The 19437-nt window shown below is 44.3% G+C and overlaps 1 protein-coding gene across 2 annotated transcripts in view; it reads right to left on the bottom strand.

Moving 5' to 3' along the window:
- SGCD (sarcoglycan delta) overlaps positions 1-14677 on the bottom strand; it is a 756997-nt gene extending 742320 nt beyond the window's left edge. The window contains exon 1 of one of the 2 annotated variants that reach the window (XM_044281196.1): positions 14558-14677. The gene's annotated coding sequence lies outside the window, so the exon portion shown is untranslated. The remainder of the gene's footprint in view (positions 1-14557) is intronic. The other variant, XM_044281197.1, reaches the window with a different exon arrangement.
- Positions 14678-19437: the final 4760 nt, after the last annotated feature.

Here is a 19437-nt window from a genome sequence, read left to right as displayed (position 1 = left end):
GGGAACCTCTCATCGACTTTATGCTGCGGTTACTGAAGGCAGCATAAAGCAGTGACAGACGTGCTGATTTCAGCGATGTGTCACTCATGAGCTAAAATTAAGTGTTTCTCGAGAAGCAGCTTCATAATCGTTGCAGCCCGAACCTGGTAATGGCTGCCTGAGAAGAATCACAGTTGTCCATGATCTCCTATTGTCCCCGCCCACCTGCTGATGATTGGCTGTTTTTTCCCTAGGCCGCCAGGATTCTCTTCCACTACTAGGCTGCAAATATTATAAAGTTGGTTCTTGGCAACTACCTACTTTTAGATCATAAGTGACACACCGGGGAAATCAGCGCGTCTGTCACTACATTATGCTGCCCTCAGTGTGGGCGGCCTAAAGTTGATGACAGGCTCCCTTTAAATTATGCTTTTTTGTCACTTCAGGCTCTTTTCAGAACAATCCCAGTCTATGGGTGTAGTCACATGCCCGTTTTTTCTTTAACAGACAGTGAATACTGGTGGTCAAAAAAGTACAGAATATTTACTGGTGATTTTTCCTTTAATTAAGCAGGCAATGCCCTAAAGGACCCATAGGTAATACCATTGCCAGGGGGATATTGCACTGGGATGGAAGCTTGAGGGCCCTTTACATTGCCCACTGTTTGTATGGACGCTCATTAGTGATAATGATAGCTGCCTACGTAAAAGGGGACGTCTATTACCCGATGAACGAACGAAAAGTTTGTTCATCAGGTAATAGGATCGTTCTGCCGGCAGCAGATCGTACCGTCTAAACAGCACTCTGCTGTCGAGGGCAAGCAATGGCATTATCGATTGCTTCTCCCTGTACTGTGGAGGAGATCGCTGCATATAAATGCAGCTTTCTCCTCCACTAACGAGCAAATGATTGTCAGGAAAAAAAAGCCTCTTTCTCGACAATCGTTTGCTACATCGGGCCATGTAAACAGGCCTTTAGAATTATGATTGCTCATAGATAAGGCCACTATAAGATGTCAATGTATTGGTCACGTCCACAAAATGAGATCAGGTGGGCTGTTCCACACCTTCAAAGTGCATCAGACGAAGTACAGACACCCCATTCTCCTCCAACATCCTGAAAAACCTTTGATGAAGGTTGCGAGCTTGCGTATTTTGTCACAACTAAAACCTCTAGCATTTCTGCAGGTCCCCCGACTATGTGAAATGAGGACATTCCTGAATACCCCACGTGACTGTTGAGGCCACTGACTGGATGCAGCAATCAAGAGGGGTAGAGGGGGATGTCATCACTACAGCGCTAGAAACAAAGACTAGAGCGACGGTGTTGGAAAGGAATGGGAGAAGACAGGTGAGTATCTCCTGGATCTCGGAAAACCCTTTTAAGTAAATATGATCTTATTCTTGGTGATTTGCCTATTTTAATGATAGCTTATCAATTTCTAAGTTCTGGAGGACATCTTTAAAGGGGTTGTACCCAGTTTTCAAGTTATACTCTATCCACAGGATAGGGCATGACTAACTGATCGCAGGCAGTCTGACCGCTGGGACCCACACTGATCCAGAGAACAGGGGGGTCCCATGTTCCCATCTTGTAAATAACTAAGTGCTGTACTTAGCTATGAATATTTTCTTACAAAACTTATATATCAATCTGCTCAGCTTCTCCTGTTATATAACATGCTGCCTGAAGATTGCACTGCATTTCATAGTGAAAGGTGCTCTTTAAAGCGTACCTGAGTTTTCAAAGAAAGCATAATGGCTATGCTTCTTTGTACAATCATAACCATGAAAAATCTGTTATGTTTTGACTTCCATAATGTCTTTTTTCAGCCATATTATCCCCTGTTTCTGCTGCACAGCTTGATGCATTTCACTCAGAAGCAGGGAGACAATCCCTTCTGAACAGCATTGTTCTGTTGTGACATCCTTTCCTTTACTTCCCACTATGTTTATTTTCAACTCTGGAGCAGAAAAGGAGGGGGAAATCACCCATACAGAAACAGTATACAAGCAGTTGTTTTATCAAGCTCAGGATCTTAGCCAGATATGACACGCCCCCACTTCCTCTCTGCCTTGTCTGTTACTAAGGACGAATCTTGTCTGACCACAGGCAGTGGACAGCAGCAAATAATGTGGAAGTGAGATCACTTACTTTTTTTCAAGTGTATGCAGACATATTTGTAAATGAAGTAATTTAGAAATGTGCTACTTACACCATTCTCTATTAAATTTAATTAAATTGTGTGAAGGTACAGCAACTCTTTAAGGATGGACTCACACATTCGGTATTTGATGCAGTTTTTTGAGCCAAAGCCAGTGGAAGGGAATGAAGCAAAATATAAAGCAAACACATACTTCTCCTTCCTGCTGGATCCACTTTGCTTTGGCTCCAAAAAAGCTGCAGGTTTGATTTTTTTTCACTTATATTATACCAACATATTCTGCAGTGCTTTACATATATCTGCATTATTTGCACTATCAGTATGGGAGGAAACCCATGTAAATACAGGGAGAACATACAAACTCCATGCAGATGTTGTACTTGCTTGGACTGGAGCCTAGGACCCCAGCACTGCAAGGCACCGGTGCTAACCACTGAGCCAGCCTATATACCAATATCATTTTATTAGAAGACTTTTATAAGACGCAGCTGATCCCAGCACCCCGCAGCCAGTGGGAACGGCTGGTGTCTTATACAAAGAATATGGGAGGATACAGCAGCCTTGTATAAAAAGGGGCCGTTCCAATAACAGGACACTATACAGGAATTGTTGAATATGCAGATACTTATGAAACAAGGGTAAATATTGCATCCTGATATAATAATGATTTTAAAAAATGCCGCAGGAAAATGTACACTAAATCAACGTTCAGTATGGCTATTACACTTCATCACATAGGTCATGGACCCCTACACAAAATATCTAGTAGCAATGAATGCCTTGGAACTAGGTTCTCCTGATTAAATTGGAGTTAGCAAAAATCTACATTTTAATTTGCAAACCAATTAGTGGGAATGCGGACATTCTCCCAAAATCATTAAGTCACTCACCGATTATTTTCTTAATCTGTGTGCGCACACAACACTTCCCTCCAGCTGAAGCGTAGTAAGGTGAAGTATAAAGAAATATGTGTCCGAGTGGATATTAAAAGATACACCAAAAGGCTGACAGATAGAAAGATAGATAGACAGACAGAGAGACCGACAGACATATATGATAGATAGATAGATAGATAGATAGATAGATAGATAGATAGATAGATAGATAGATGTGCTACTTCTCTATTACTCCTACTAGAAGTTTATGAATGCTTTGACAGGAAACTTCAATGAAGGTCCATCTGGGTGTTACCAGTTTGGGGTGTGTCCGTGTAGAGTCTGACAGTGGCAACATTGATTGGCTACTGATTGGCGCAGGGATACGCCCCAACTGGTAACACCCAGGTGGACCCTGACTGAAGACTGACAGCAATTCATTCATAACCCACTGCAGGAACCTGTAGGAATGGCACAGCATAGAAACATAGAAACATAGAATGTGTCGGCAGATAAGAACCATTTGGCCCATCTAGTCTGCCCAATATACTAAATATTATGGATAGCCCCTGGCCCTATCTTATATGAAGGATGGCCTTATGCCTATCCCATGCATGCTCCTCCACTGTATTTGCAGCTACCACTTCTGCAGGAAGGCTATTCCATGCATCCACTACTCTCTCAGTAAAGTAATACTTCCTGATATTACTTTTAAACCTTTGCCCCTCTAATTTAAAACTGTGTCCTCTTGTGGTAGTTTTTCTTCTTTTAAATATGCTCTCCTCCTTTACCGAGTTGACCGAGCATAGTCGATACCGAGCATAGTCATAAGAATAGATGCTCCGGAACTGTTATTCCACGGGGAATACAAGTAGTTACTAAAACTGACATGTCAGGAGAGGTGAGAGGTCCTCTTTAAGGGGAACCTGTCACCGGGATTTTGTGTATAGAGCTGAGGACATGGGTTGCTAGATGGCCGCTAGCACATCCGCAATATCCCAGTCCCCATAGCTCTGTGTGCTTTTATTGTGTAAAAAAAATGATTTCATACATATGAAAATTAACCTGAGATGAGTCCAGCGTGAAGGAGCCGAGCATCGCCCCGCATCCTCAGAATCTCCTCCTTGCTCCCTGAAGTAAAAAAGCCAGAGCGCCATAATCTCGCGATGCGCAAGCTAGCGCATGCGCAGTGTCGTGACAGAGTTCCTTCCCTGTGCTGGCATCAGCCTCAGGGAAGGAATTGCGCTCTGGCTTTCTGACGTAGAGGAGCAAGGAGGAGATTCTGAGGCTACGGGGCGGTGCCGGGCTCCTTCACGCTGGACTCATCTCAGGGACAGGACACAGCTCAGGTTAATTTACATATGTATCGAATCAGTTTTTTATACACAATAAAAGCACACAGAGCTATGGGGACTGGGTATTGCGGATGTGCTAGCGGCCATCTAACAACCCATGTCCTCAGCTCTATACACAAAATCCCGGTGACAGGTTCCCTTTAAATTACAATAGATGGAAATAGAATTTTTAAAGGGCAAGCTAAATATAATAATTTGAGGGGCGGCTGGTGCAGTAAGTGATCTCTTTATAGGTAGTTGTACAAATCATATCCTACAAGCACACACAGAAAATGACATTGTTTTCTTCCAAATGTGCACTTAACGCAGAATACTACTGTACCTACAGATATTTTCACAGGTCATGAAATATTCTAGGAGATATTCTCACGGGGGGGGGGGGGGGGGGGGGTGTTGTAGTCTGTGAGCACCACCAGGCAATCCCTCTGCCCCCATGAAGCCCTGCCCTCGGCATAAAAGTGCCCATATCAGCATGGAGAGGCCTGTGATCACCCAATCTTCACTCTCCACTTTCCTATGGCCTGATGGTGCGGCTGGTCGCATGGCGGTAAGCGACACCCACCCGTGGTAACCATTGGCTGCACCACTTTTCACTAAAATCATGTGGACAGTTGCAACGTTGGACCATACTATTTGAAGGGGCATCCCATAAATAATGTAAAAATGAAAATCCGACGTAATCTAGTACACGGATCAGCAAACTTTGGCACTCCAGCGATTGTGAAACTACAATTCCCAGAATGCTCCTTTCAGTTCCATGAGAGACCTTAGAAGAGCAGAGCAAGTATGCGTGCTGGGAGTGCCGGAGGTTGCCTACCCCTGATCTAGTACATGACAACCTCTTTCTAGGACCAGCCCTGCAGCTCACACGGATCAAGAGATCTCCCCATTCATTGCTCCATTTTTTCTGCTAGATTTATTTCAAGCTGTCAGATAAGGGGGGGTGTCCTTTTTTCAGGGGTCTGTCCTTTCTGCTGCAGCTGGTGGCAGTTTGCTTCCGTCTCAGTGAGGTGGACAGAGAAATTAGAAAAAGAGCGAACAGCAGGTGGTGCTATACAGGTAGATTTCATTGTATAACTCAGTGGCTATACAAAATTTTTATTTACATGCAATTACAAAAGTGTTCAGATCCAGGGGCTGGTTGGAAAACTGTAGAATATTTTTCATGCAACAATCCCTTTAAGGAGCAGATAAGCTTTACTGTAAATGAAAGTACTATACAACTAACAGTTACATCAATAGATAAAAGTATATTTGTACTAATACTATTTTTTCTAAAATTCCCCCCAATCTTCAAATCTGGTATCATTTATGAATATGAAATTGTCATTGATGACAATTCTGTAATTAAAGCCTCCATCTTGCCTTTGAAAATCCTAAACATGTGGGCAGCAAACTTTGCAATAATGACTATGTACATTGTAATTTACCTGTGCTGTTGATAGTCCCTGTATGAAAAAGGTCTACAATATGTCACCACCTGCTGGACAGAACCGGTACTGCATATGAACTCTATGGATGCGTATAGAGATCAATGAAACTTGGGATATTTGCCAGTTCAAAGCTCGTTGTATTATCCAGTTACACAACTATACAACACATTTCACGACAAAACAAAATGCATAATCACCTGCTCGCAGAACATGTCTCAAAATATAAATGTGCCCAGACCCAGAAAGTTTTCAAAACTCATAACCAAGACGAAGGCGGTTTAAAAAAGAAAAACTACACTGAATGCAAAGTTGACTCTGCTACATCTGTAGCCCTGGGCATAATTATGCAGTATCAACAATAATAGCAAATTCATGCATATCATAAAGCTAGACCTAATTACTGTTAAACTATGGGGACCTGCACAAGTCAAAGTAGTCCTTTTCCAGTGGGGGTTATCATCCTACAAAAAGCTCTGGCACTACTAGTAAGGTTCACACCACCGTTCTCTCTGTCAAAGGAGGTATAGCTTGATGATCTTCTGCCTTGGGGAAAATGGTTGACCTGGACCACCAAAAGCCTCCACATCTACAACACAGCCTTCTCAGAACAGCAAATGAGAACAAGGGCTGGAACCTGAGGCAGACTGACCATTCAGACATTAGGGTCGTGCCTGACAGCCCACGGACAAAAGTGGACTAAAGATTCTTGGTCAGTTGGAGCACTTTTTAAAGAGGTTTTCCATGGGTTCAATATTAAAGGGGTTGTCCGGGTTCAGAGCTGAACCCGGACATACCCTTATTTTCACCCCGGCAGCCCTCCTGAGCCTGGCATCGGAGCATCTCATGCTCAGATGCGCTCCCGTGCCCTGCGCTAGATCGCGCAGGGCACAGGCTCTTGTGTTTTCAATAACACACTGCCGGGCGGTAACTTCCGCCCAGCAGTGTGTTCGGTGACGTCACCGGCTCTGAGGGGCGGGCTTTAGCTCTGCCCTAGCCGTTTTACTGGCTAGGGCAGAGCCAAATCCCGCCCATCAGTGCCGGTGACGTCACCGGGCTGCCTGTCAGCCCCATAGAGAGCCCGGTATGTCACCGGAACTCAGAAAAATGCCTTTGCCCTGCGCGATTTAGCGCAGGGCAAAGGAGAGCATCGGAGCATGAACTGCTCCGATGCTTATGTCAGGGGGGCAGCCGGGGTGAAAATGGAGGTATGTCCAGGTTCAGCTCTGAACCTGGACAACCCCTTTAAAGCCCTATCATCAGGATAGGTCGTCAATTTCTGATCTGATTAGGTGTTATAGGAGACTGTGGTGTTTCGGTGAGCACTGCAACCTCCTCACTGCTTACCAAGCACAGCGCCGTCCATTGGATAGAGGCTGTGCTTGGTCCTGAGGTCCAGGTCCATTCACTTGAATGGTACTGGACTGTGTCTAGGCTATGCGACCGATGAACATGACATCACTGGCCTAGGAAGAGGCCGAGGTGCATTGGCCTCTTCAAGCAGCTGATCGGCAAGGGTGCCAGGAGTAGGAACCCCACAGGCCATCAACAATAAACTCCCAGAAAACTCCTTTAAAGGGGCTGTCTTTGGGACTAATGGAGCTGAGTACTTTGCTATCTCCAACAGTCCCACAGACAGTTGACACACATGCACGCTACCACTCGATAGACACACAGGGGACTTGGGGACTCCTGTCCTTGTAATGGGTGGGAGCCCTTGGATATGTACTACATGTTTCTTTTTATGGCAGAGCCCCTTAATATTTACTACGGTCAGGGTTCCTTAAATGTAACTAAGGGTATCATGGTTAGAGTGGTCGGTAAGGAGCCCATGAGTTTTTCATACCCAGGGGCTCTCTTACATGTTGCCCTTCCCTTCTTCCTTTCTGCACCATGAATGAGATAACTTACCGTATATAATAACCAGTATATGATTTGACAGCTTTTGTACTATAACCCCCCATATACCCTGGCAGCATATGGAAATCATAGGAGTTTTACTTTACAGTATTAAGAAGGACTTAAGGAAATGGTATGAAGGACAGCAGTTCCTAGAGTTCACTAAAAAGCTTATTCCAATATATACTGAGAAATTGAAAATGATTATCCGGAACATTTTCCACTTAGCAAAGATGTTCAAGTGTGGGACCTGGAGAATAAATGGCTACAAAAAAAAGGATACTGTACCAGGAATCCGGCGTCTAACATCAGTGCCAGATCCTGGCAGTTACAAGTAAGGCTACTTTCACACTTGCGGCAGAGGGATCCGGCAAGCAGTTCCGTTGCCAGAACTGCCTGACGGATCCGGCAAAACGTATGCCAACTGAATGCATTTTAAGACTGATCAGGATCCTGATCCGTCTTACAAATGCATTGCAAGAACGGATCCGTTTGTGATACGGAAAAACGGATCACTTTTGATTTTTTTTCACGGACGGATCCGGCGTTCCGGTATTTTGAATGCCGGATCCGGTACTAATACATTCCTATGGAAAAAAATGGCATATCCGGAATTCAGGCAAGTCTTCAGTTTTTTTGGCCGGAGATAAAACCGTAGCATGCTGCGGTATTATCTCCGTCCTGAACAGTCAAAAAGACTGAACTGAAGACATCCTGATGCATCCTTAACGGATTGCTCTACATTCAGAATGCATGGGGATAAAAGAGATCAGTTCTTTTCCGGTATAGAGCCCCTAGGACGGAACTCTATGCCGGAAAAGAAAAACGCAAGTGTGAAAGTACCCTAAAGACAACATACTAATTGTACACCGGACCCAAAGGATGAAGCCTCTAAACTCCAACTCCGCACCATCCTCGTTCCTGTAGGGGGATCCAGTGACTGTGTCAGTGCTTAGATAAGGATAAAGCTCTTCTCCCTGAACATCCATTACTAAGACTTTACAAATCACTGAGCTTCTAGATACAGATGGGAAATCTCTCATGTAAGTTATGATTGTCTGCCATACAGGACACACTCAATGGACACCTGACCATTACCATAGCAAGGAATGGAGTCATCGACCATGTCACCATACACAGAGCATCGACCATGTCACCATACACAGAGCATCGACCATGTCACCATACACAGAGCATCGACCATGTCACCATACACAGAGCATCGACCATGTCACCATACACAGAGCATCGACCATGTCACCATACACAGAGCATCGACCATGTCACCATACACAGAGCATCGACCATGTCACCATACACAGAGCATCGACCATGTCACCATACACAGAGCATCGAACATGTCACCATAAACAGATCATCGACCATGTCACCATACACAGAGCATCGACCATGTCACCATACACAGAGCATCGACCATGTCACCATACACAGAGCATCGACCATGTCACCATACACAGAGCATCGACCATGTCACCATACACAGAGCATCGACCATGTCACCATACACAGAGCATCGACCATGTCACCATACACAGAGCATCGACCATGTCACCATACACAGAGCATCGACCATGTCACCATACACAGAGCATCGAACATGTCACCATAAACAGATCATCGACCATGTCACCATACACAGAGCATCGACCATGTCACCATACACAGAGCATCGACCATGTCACCATACACAGAGCATCGAACATGTCACCATAAACAGAGCATCGACCATGTCACCATACACAGAGCATCGACCATGTCACCATACACAGAGCATCGACCATGTCACCATACACAGAGCATCGACCATGTCACCATACACAGAGCATCGACCATGTCACCATACACAGAGCATCGACCATGTCACCATACACAGAGCATCGACCATGTCACCATACACAGAGCATCGACCATGTCACCATACACAGAGCATCGACCATGTCACCATACACAGAGCATCGACCATGTCACCATACACAGAGCATCGACCATGTCACCATACACAGAGCATCGACCATGTCACCATACACAGAGCATCGACCATGTCACCATACACAGAGCATCGACCATGTCACCATACACAGAGCATCGACCATGTCACCATACACAGTGTGCACCCCATAACAGGGAAAATCGACTACAGAGAGCGCTACTATCTATCTATCTCATATCTATCTATCTACTATATAGATCTATTATCTATCTATCTATTATCTATCTACTATATCTATCTATTATCTATCTACTATATCTATCTATCCTCTATCTATCTCATATCTATCTATCATCTACCTATATATCTATTATCTATCTCATATCTATCTATCCATCTATCTATCTATCTATCTATTATCTATCTATCTATCTATCTATCAATCATCTATTATCTATCTATCTATCTATCTATCATCTACCTATCATCTATTATCTATTTATTATATATCTAAGATCTATCTATATTTCTATTATCTATCTCATATCTATCTATCATCTATCGATCTATTGTCTATCTATTATCTATCTATCTTCTATCTATTATCTATTATCTATCTATCTATCATCTATCCATTATCTATGATATATCTATTATCTCACATCTATCTATTATATATCTAAGATATATCTCACATCTATCTATTATCTATGATCTATCTATCTAGTATATATCTATCTATTATCTATCTATCCAAATATCTATCATCTATCTATTATTATCTATCATCTATCTATTATCTATCTATTATATATCTAAGATCTATCTCATATCTATCTATTGATCTATTATCTATGATCTATCATCTATCTATTATTATCTACCATCTATTTATTATATATCTATTATCTATCTGTTATCTATCATCTATCTATTATATATCATCTATCTCATATCTATCTATTGATCTATTATCTATCATCTATCTATTATTATCTATCATCTATCTATTATCTATTATATATCTATGATCTATCTCATATCTATCTATTGATCTATTATCTATTATATATCTATCTATTATATAGCTATCATCTATATCTAGTATTTATCTATGATCTATCTATCCATCTCATATCTATCTTATATCTAAGATCTATCAAATCAAATCAAATCAGCTTTATTGGCAGGACTAAATACATTTTAGCATTGCCAAAGCAAGTGGGAAATAATTGGGTAGGGTTGGGGGGATGGGGACACATAGAGGGTGGGGATATAGGAGTCCATGGTATATCAGGCTCTTCTCAGTTCATGGCAGGCAGTAATATATTGTGCTGCTATGGCCGCCGTGTTCTCCTCTTCCCCCAGCAGTATGGAGAGTCTCTCCTCCTCCTCCTCCATGGAGGTGAAGTCTGGGCAGAGATCAGACAGTCTCCTGAACTGAGTCTCCCTCACTGCTGAGTATTTGGGCACCGCAGCATGAAAATTAGCCTCATCCTCCACGGCCTCCTGGTCGCACTGCTGGCACAGTCTGCTCTCCCTGGACTTGTACCTCTGTCGATGACGCCTGGATTTAATGAGCAGGCTGTGGGCGCTCAGTCTGTACCGGCCCAGGATCTGTTGGTCTTTTGGATTGGGGAGTTTCTCCAGATATGGAGCCAGTTTGTACTCCCTCTGCAGGCTCAGGTATACTGTCAGCTTCTGGGATGTTCTTATGTCATTCCTCCAGACGCTAATATACTCCTCTTTGGACTTGTGTATCGTGGATTTATCTATCTCATATCTATCTATCTATTATCTATTTATTGATCTATTAGGCTACTTTCACACTAGCGTTCGGGCGGATCCGTTCTGAACGGATCCGCTCATAATAATGCAGACGGAGGCTCCGTTCAGAACGGATCCGTCTGCATTATATTAGCAAAAAAAAGCTGTGTGAAAATAGCCTGGGACGGATCCGTCCAGACTTTCAATGTAAAGTCAATGGGGGACGGATCCGCCTGAAGATTGAGCCACATTGTGGCATCTTCAAACGGATCCGTCCCCATTGACTTACATTGTAAGTCTGGACGGATCCGCACGCCTCCGCACGGCCAGGCGGACACCCGAACGCTGCAAGCAGCGTTCAGCTGTCCGCCTGTCCGTGCGGAGGCGAGCGGAGCGGAGGCTGAACGCCGCCAGACTGATGCAGTCTGAGCGGATCCGCTCCATTCAGACTGCATCAGGGCTGGACGGCTGCGTTCGGGTCCGCTCGTGAGCTCCTTCAAACGGAGCTCACGAGCGGACCAGCGAACGCTAGTGTGAAAGGAGCCTTATCTATGATCTATCTATCTATCATTTATCGATCTATTGTCTATCTATCTATCATCTATCTATTATTATCTATCATCTATCTATTATCTATCATCTATCTATTATATATCTAAGATCTATCTCATATCTATCTATCTATCTATTAATCTATTTATGATTTATCTATCTATTATATATCTATCTATCATCTATCTATCTATCCATCTCATATCTATCTATCTATAATCTATCTATCCATCTCATATCTATCTTTCATTTATCTATCTATCTATATCTAGCTATCATCTATCCATTATATATCTAAGATCTATCTCACGTCTTTCTATCTATCTACATATATACAGAAATAGGCGGCACTCCAATGGTTCCGTAAAAGTGATGGACAAACGATATGTGCAGCGTTTCCGCCCTCACTCGTGATAAAGGCCCCATGTGAGGGATGAAACGTTGCATGTACAAACCTATCTCTACCATCTTGTCGATGCATTCACTATGAATCAATCCAGTGACACTAAGAGCCATTATCTCTCCATGGATCTAATAAGCCCACTGACGGTTAGCGGTCAATGATCTGCAGTAGGGACACCGTGGGGAGTTCATTACAATGTGGAGTAAAGCTTTATTGGGTAAATTTCTGCACCAATCAGATACTGCTAACGACCATGAGCCCCCCCTTCAAGCATGGCCTGAGGTCCCGCACAGTGGACGCTTTCTCTGCACATTATCCTCACCATGGACATGTGGGAAGCAGAATATTACACGGGATGCCTCTAATGACATCTGTTCTATAGAATATTCTATACCATCCTTCTATATCAGCGCTGTCAGGTCAATGATGAAGGTTTCCAATTCCCCAATGTAGAAAATGAGATAATGCCGTAAATTACAGCATCAGTAAAATGCAAATATACCCCCAGCCTATAGAACAGCGCGGTACCTAGGACGTTACAATGTGACTGGGGAACACGTAGAGAATGATCACATTCCTGAGCATTTATCATCATCATATGATAGGCAGCAGCGGGCACGTCACATACCATGGCATGGAGACCAAGTGCTAAGAATGGGACACAACAGCCACAAGTGGCATATTATAGCAGAGCTCTTGGAGTGGGCAGAACTGAGTTTATCGCTTGGCACCATTCCCTTAGGTTATTAGTGGTAAACCTCATCCTGAAACTTAACACAGTTCAGTGACAAATCCAGCTCTGCTACAACTGCATACAGGATAAGTTCACCACCATTAGTGTGCCAGCACTGCACTCACAAAGACAAGCGCCCATAACTTTCATACACAATGATCTGCAGCATTGACACCCCCCACCCAATTGCAACGGCATCATTCAACTAAGTCCATTATTGGCAATGCTGGTGACCCGTGTTCTACTATGCAGTACTGGCACACTTATTATTGGGCAATACTGGTAACATATTGATGATATGGTAACCCACTTTCAACTATATAATGCTGGAACCCACATTATCAAACAGTGTTGGCACCCCACTATGATATAATTCTGGTGGAACCCCATATAATCATCTAAAACACAATACACACTATTGAGCAATGTTGGCACCTCATTTATTACCAAGTAATATTGGCACCCCGCTGTCTATTGTATAATGCTGGAACTTCCCTAATGGATCAATACTTATTATCAGCAATGCTGGCACCCTATTCATAATGCTGCCACCCCACATATGGAGCATTTCTGGTACCCAAATATTACTGAGCAGTGTTGGCACCCCATTCACAATGCTGCCACCCCACATATGGAGCATTTCTGGTACCCACATATTACTGAGCAGTGTTGGCACCCCATTCACAATGCTGCCACCCCACATATAGAACATTGCTGTCACCCACATATTACTGAGCAGTGTTGGCACCCCATTCACAATGCTGCCACCCCACATATGGAGCATTGCTGGCACCCACATATTATTGAGCAGTATTGGCACCCCTCTTTCTAATACTGGCACCTCACTATTGAGCAGTGTTGGCACCCCATTTTATAATACAGACACCCCACATAAGGAGCATTGCTGGCACCCACATAGTGAGCAGTGTTGGCACCCCTCTTTATAATGCTGTCACCTCACTATTGAGCAGTGTTGGCACCCATTTTATAATACAGACACCCCACATAAGGAGCATTGCTGGCACCCACATAGTGAGCAGTGTTGGCACCCCTCTAATGCTGTCACCTCACTATTGAGCAGTGTTGGCACTTTACTTTCTATTGTATCATGCTGGCATCCCAGTACTATTGAGCTGTGTTGGCACCTCACTATGCTGGCACCCCACTTGCATTAAAGGATGCATCTTCAACTTAAGAATGCCCATGTCCCAGTTTCTGGTGCCAGTTGCATGCCTTTTGGATCAGTAAGGACAGGAACGGATTACTAATGACACCAGGCGATCCCCCAGATCATGCCACCAGTGCCCGCTGATAAATGACAGGCACCCACTAGTGCCAGTTGCAGCTGTCATGCCCAGATGTGGGTGCCAGCAAGAAGCTGCCACTGTATCCTCAGTGCATCCGTGATGGCCACGGCAGGGAGGCACGATGCCCGGCAGCAGTACTCACCCAGAAGCCCGCTCTCCTGTCTATGGTCCAGCTATCCAGAAGCAGCGGCCGGAGGCTCCGGGAAAGTCCATGAGTAGCCCGGGAGCAGGACGGCCTCTGATCAGTCAGCACTCCCTCTCCTCTCCTCCTCCTGCCGCTCTCCTCCTCCCCCTCCTCATCGCGCGCCCTCCCTTCACCCAGCGCGGTGCTGCCCTGTGCCCGTCCGTCCTCCTCAGCTCCGTCTGCACACTACATGCCCCCCGTCTTCCTCCTACGGATTTCACCGACGTCTTCCTCATGTATTTTATTTAACGACATAGCTTTTCAGTGCTTCTCTCCTACATGTTATCCTAATGATGAGTGGAAGAAACTATTAAAAGTGGCGCTAAATGTTCACACATGCCGCACACTTTGACGCATATATACCCAAAGCCCTGGCTGAGCAGGGATTGTCTGCAACACTGTAACGCACCCCCTTACAAAGAGCTGCATCAGAAATTCACTTTTATTATCCTGGAGTGGAGGGTGGATGGACATACAGTTGACTATCCCCCGCAGGGACAGCAGTATGCATTTTGCGGACCGCACATCGCCGAAGCTCTCATAGAAAATGCCTTTTCTTGTCTGCAATTGCGTACAAAAAAAGGACATGTTCAATTTTTTTCAGGAACGGAATTGCGGATGCGGACAGCACATTCTGGCCACATTGAAAATGAATGGTTCCGCACCCGTTACACAAAACTGCGGAAAGGATGCAGAGCCATTTTGCAGACGTGTGAATAAACCCTATGTTCTGCACTGTGGTATTCGGTTTTGCTGGGGCAGTATTTTGTGCTGCACGGTGGTATTAGGTTCTGCTGAGGCAGTATTTTCTGCAAGACTGTGGTATTTGGTTCGGCTGAAGCAGTATTTTGTGCTCCACTGTGGTATTTGGTTCTGCTGAGGCAGTATTTTGTGCTGCACTGTGGTATTTGGTTATGCTGGGGCAGTATTTTGTGCTGCACTGTGGTATTTGGTTCAGCTGAGGCATTATTTTGTGCTGCCCTGTGGCATTTGGCTCTGCTGAGGCAATATTTTGTGCTACACTATGGTGTTAGGTTCAGCTCAGGCATTTTTTGCTCTGCACTGTGGTATTTCGTTCTGCTGGGGCAGTATTTTGTTGTGTACTATGGTAATTTGGTTCTGCTGAGGCAGTATTTTGTTTTGCACTGTGGTATTTGGTTCTGCTGGGGCAGTATTTTGTGTTGCACTGTGGTATTTGGTTCTGTTGAGGAAGTATTTTGTTTTGCACTATGGTATTTTGTTCTGCCGGGGCAGTATTTTGTGCTGCACTGTGGTATTTAGTTCGGCTGAGGCAGTATTTTCTGCAAGACTGTGGTACTTAGTTCTGCTGAGGCAGTATTTTGTGCTGCACTGTGGTATTTGGTTCTGCTGAGGCAGTATTTTGTGCTGCACTGTGGTAATTTGGTTCTGTTGAGGCAGTATTTTGTGCTGCACTGTGGTATTTGGTTCGGCTGAGGCAGTATTTTGTGCTGCACTGTGGTATTTGGTTCTGCTGAGGCAGTATTTTCTGCAAGACTGTGGTACTTAGTTTTGCTGAGGCAGTATTTTGTGCTGCACTGTGGTATTTGGTTCTGCTGAGGCAGTATTTTGTGCTGCACTATGGTATTTAGTTCGGCTGAGGCAGTATTTTCTGCAAGACTGTGGTACTTAGTTTTGCTGAGGCAGTATTTTGTGCTGCACTGTGGTATTTGGTTCTGCTGAGGCAGTATTTTGTGCTGCACTGTGGTAATTTGGTTCTGTTGAGGCAGTATTTTGTGCTGCACTGTGGTATTTGGTTCGGCTGAGGCAGTATTTTGTTTTGCACTGTGGTATTTGGTTCTGCTGAGGCAGTATTTTGTGCTGCACTGTGGTATTTGATTCTGCTGAGGCAGTATTTTGTGCTACATTGTGGTGTTAGGTTCGGCTGGGGCAGTATTTTGTTCTGCACTGTGGTATATGGTTCGGCTGAGGCAGTATTTTGTTTTGCACTGTGGCATTTGGTTCTGCTGAGGCAGTATTTTGTGCTCCACTGTGGTATTTGGTTTGGCTGAGACAGTATTTTGTGCTGCACTGTGGTACTTGGTTCTGCTGAGGCAGTATTTTCTGCTGCACTGTGGTACTTGGTTCTCCTGAGGCAGTATTTTCTGCTGCACTGTGGTACTTGGTTCTGCTGAGGCAGTATTTTGTGCTCCACTGTGGTATTTGGTTTGGCTGAGACAGTATTTTGTGCTGCACAGTGGTACTTGGTTCTGCTGAGGCAGTATTTTCTGCTGCACTGTGGTACTTGGTTCTGCTGAGGCAGTATTTTGTGCTCCACTGTGGTATTTGGTTTGGCTGAGACAGTATTTTGTGCTGCACTGTGGTACTTGGTTCTGCTGAGGCAGTATTTTCTGCTGCACTGTGGTACTTGGTTCTGCTGAGGCAGTATTTTCTGCTGCACTGTGGTACTTGGTTCTGCTGAGGCAGTATTTTCTGCTGCACTGTGGTACTTGGTTCTCCTGAGGCAGTATTTTCTGCTGCACTGTGGTACTTGGTTCTGCTGAGGCAGTATTTTGTGCTCCACTGTGGTATTTGGTTTGGCTGAGACAGTATTTTGTGCTGCACTGTGGTATTTGATTCTGCTGAGGCAGTATTTTGTGCTACATTGTGGTGTTAGGTTCGGCTGGGGCAGTATTTTGTTCTGCACTGTGGTATATGGTTCGGCTGAGGCAGTATTTTGTTTTCCACTGTGGCATTTGGTTCTGCTGAGACAGTATTTTGTGCTGCACAGTGGTACTTGGTTCTGCTGAGGCAGTATTTTCTGCTGCACTGTGGTACTTGGTTCTGCTGAGGCAGTATTTTCTGCTGCACTGTGGTAATGCTGGCCCGCCCATTTGTGTTGCCTGCCTTTTGTCAGTTTGGACCAGTCTAAAATATGGGAAAACTTTTAGTTTTTTTTTCCAAGGACACTTTAGGTTCCCAGTCCGCCCCTGAGGGTAACTGGACATTATTGTTAAACTGGCATGTTCTGCATTGTTGTAATGTCACGTTTGTTGTTAGTTCTTTAATGTGATGTTGGTGGGGGGGGGGGGGGGGGGGGGGATTTGGTATTACTGCGGGGCCCAGGCAAAGTTATGACTGATGTTCTCCATCTCCACCCTTAGTATGGAACACTATACTTTTATGTCTGCACACATTGGCCCAAATTTCTTATACTAAGCGTGCCACTTATGTGGTATCGTTTGCACCAAAATTTTGGTGTATCTCATTTTATATACATTATTAAGATATGTCAAAAGTTGGCGTAAGCAACACCACAAAAGTGGAACACTTAGCTAAGCAAATGTGGGCCAGTGCTCAGAGATGTAAGAGTGAAACACCGCATGGGCTCCATATTAAGACCTTTTTAAGTTTTCCGAGCGAGTGCCATGCATGAGGTGAACGCATTGCACCCGCACTGAATCCGGACCCATTCACTACAATGGGGCTGTGCAGATGAGCGGTGATTTTCGCGCATTACTTGTGTGTTGCGTGAAAATCGCAGCATGTTCTATAGTCTGCATTTTTCACGCAACGCAGGCCCTATAGAAATGAATGGGACTGCTTAAAAATCGCAATCATCCACAAGCAAGTGCGGATGCGGTGCGATTTCAATGCATGGCTGCTAGGAGATGATAGGGATGAGCAACCCCAGACCCCATTAAAGTAAATTCACTGTATTATATGCCCTTATAACATGGTTATAAGGGAAAATAATAGCATTCTTAATACAGAATGCTTACTAAAATGTCGATTGAGGGGTTAAAAAATAATTTATTTTTTACCTCATTCACTTGTTTGCGCAGCCGGCATCATCTTCTTTCTTCTTCTTTCAGGACCTGCAAAATTACCTTTGATGACATAATAGCGCTCACCACGTGGTGAGCGTGGTGAAGTCAGTTCAGGTCCTGCTGAATGAAGATAGTCTGTTAGGGGCATGGCCTGAATGGGCTTTGCCCCTCATGGTGCCATTGAAACATGGAGTTTGGTTCTGTTGTGTTTTCTACCCCCCTTCCTTTTTTTCTCTTGTTTTATTTCTCCTCAGATGTCAAGTGAGCCGGTATTATGCTGGGCAGCTTCAGGATTGGACAATTAGTTGGCTGGTCAGCGTTGCCATTGGTTAAATCGGTTGCTGTCCAGTTGCTGGGCCTGTTTCTATTTTTATCTAGTATCCTGATCGGTTTTCAGTGGATTATGGCGGGAATTTCACCTATTTATTGAGGCACCTTACCTGTTGATTTCAGTCGCCGTGTCAAGATCAAGAAGAAGCTCGTCCCGCCCGCCCTCCCGGCAATATTTGTTGTGGTCTTTGTTGTTTTTTGGGTGGACTTAAATTAATTTAGTAATGGACTTTATTATTTATTCAGAATGGTATTTATATCGATATTTTAAAGTTGGTTGATTTATGTAACCCCCCAAGATTTTAATAAAGACCGCTGCCTTTTCATCCACAAGAGGTTTGTGTCAATTATTTATTAATTAGTTAATAATTGTTGAATATGGCACCATTGCAATGCAATGCACGCGCGATTCATCTGGAGCAATTCCGGGACGCCATTCTGAAAGAGGCCTAAGAGTTGTCCAATGGCCTGGCAAAGCATAGAGGGCTGCTTTCCCTGGGAAAGCAACCCTCCATGTACTTTTACTCTGTCTGGTGCTGGGATTCTGCATCATGACATGCAGTCCCAGTGCCCAAAGTGCATTGAGGAGGTGGGTTGTGATTTATGGAATCAGGGGCTGTGACCTGGAAAAAGGAGTGTGCCAATGCCCCAAAAAAAAAAATCAAACTCCCAGCTACTGGAAACCACAAAAGTTGGCAAGTACTGTATATAATGAAGTGG

This window comes from Bufo gargarizans, chromosome 2 (assembly GCF_014858855.1).
Source record: "Bufo gargarizans isolate SCDJY-AF-19 chromosome 2, ASM1485885v1, whole genome shotgun sequence".
Classification (NCBI taxonomy): domain Eukaryota; kingdom Metazoa; phylum Chordata; class Amphibia; order Anura; family Bufonidae; genus Bufo; species Bufo gargarizans.
Note: the sequence above shows the minus strand (reverse complement) of the source record. Positions and strands in the feature narration are given on the sequence as shown.